General features: G+C 37.4%; 1 non-coding gene across 1 annotated transcript; it reads right to left on the bottom strand.

Annotated features, from left to right (window-relative positions):
- Positions 1-1281: 1281 nt before the first annotated feature.
- Positions 1282-1388, bottom strand: LOC145590401 (small nucleolar RNA R71). The gene has a single exon (XR_014102006.1). It is a non-coding gene; the product is annotated as a small nucleolar RNA R71 (small nucleolar RNA).
- Positions 1389-1654: the final 266 nt, after the last annotated feature.

The raw sequence follows: 1654 nt of genomic DNA on the forward strand, positions 1-1654 counted from the left end.
TAATAAATGATATGAAGGGGTAATTTTGTGATTGTTAATTATCAATGCTTGGTTGATTTCCTATTGATTGATTTAATGCTATGCAATTAGGTTTGGCCAGATTTAATTGTATGAGTTTAGTAATATTAATTCGAGATTCGACAGATGAGAATTGATGTTTAGGCTTAGTTTCAATAGGCGGACTAATTTATAAATGGTTAAGTCGAGATTCGACAGATGAAATTTAATACCGGTAAATTAACTCGTGATTATAATACGTAGCGAAAGCCCTTTATAATCTGATTGATCAATGCTTGATGATTGCTTATTATGATTTGCCCTGGAATATTGTTTATTAGTGAACCTATGCCCTAGGTCTTTTAATATTTGATTTTTCCCCTACTTTATTTCTTTCGACCTTACTCTTCGTAGTATAGAATTTATTCCCAAAAATATTGGTTACTTAGATAATTTAGACTATGATAATTAATTAGGAGTAGAAAGACTTGTTTCCCTGTGGAGTTCGACCCTACTTCCCTATCTACTTTAGTTAGAGGACTTAGGTATTTACTTTTGATTAGGGGATACGACTTTACCCTGTCAAAATTTGGCGCCGTTGCCGGGGAAACGGTTTTATTTTTATTTCTAATTGTTTTTGTAGTCTTGATTATTTTTTTTCTTTTGCCTCAAAGGACATTAGTTCTTTGAGGAAGTTCTCATATTTGTCTTTTTAGTTCTCTGTTTATGCCCAGGTGTTCCAGATCAGGTTACATTCCATTCGATCCTGAGATCGAGCGCTCTTTCCATAGACAGAAGAATCTTTATAGACAAATCCTGGCGGGTTCTGGGAGTAACGACATTCCTAGAGATTCGCCACCTGATTCTAGTGATTCGAAAATTCCTTCAGATTCAGAATCAGAGATGACAGCACCTAAGAAGCTCAGCGATTATTCGCAACCGTCCCTGACGGATTTTCCACACCTTTCCCCCAGACCAGACATCGCGGGAGTCCAGTTCGAAATCAAGCCCTAGTTCATAACGATGATAGAAAGAAAGCAATTCAGTGGAGCTAAGGGTGAAGATCCTAATCTTCACATTGCAGATTTCTGTCAATACTGCAATACTATTCGGCAGAATGGGGTAACGCAGGACCAGATCAGGGAGATTCTCTTTCCCTTTTCTTTATGTGGAAAAGCTAAATTGTGGTTTAATGGTTTGAATAGAACTGCACTTGGTATTACTAACTGGGAGACTCTTGCTTTAAATTTTTATAACAAATATTACCCTGCAGAGAAAACAGCTTTACTAAGAAGTGCCATTCAGAACTTTGCCCAGGAGCTAGATGAAGCATTATATGAGGCTTGGGAGAGGTTCAAGGATCTGCAGAGGGAGTGTCCCCACCATAACTTGGCAAAGTGGCAGTTAATTCAAGCTTTTTACAACGGATTAGGGAATGCATCTAGAACAATTCTAGACTCCGCAGCTAGTGGTAGATTTATGAATCTTAATGTTGATGATGCATGCCAGGTTATTGAAGATATGGCGATACATAATTCCCAATATGAGAATTCTAGAGGCTATGCAAATAAGGGCAAACATCACGTTGATTCAGTATCCCTTTTGCAGGCTCAACTTACTTCTATTTGCCAGAAATTAGATAACCTTAGTACTAATA

Source organism: Chenopodium album, chromosome 17, assembly GCF_948465745.1.
Source record: "Chenopodium album chromosome 17, dcCheAlbu1.1, whole genome shotgun sequence".
In the NCBI taxonomy this organism is placed as follows: Eukaryota; Viridiplantae; Streptophyta; class Magnoliopsida; order Caryophyllales; family Amaranthaceae; genus Chenopodium; species Chenopodium album.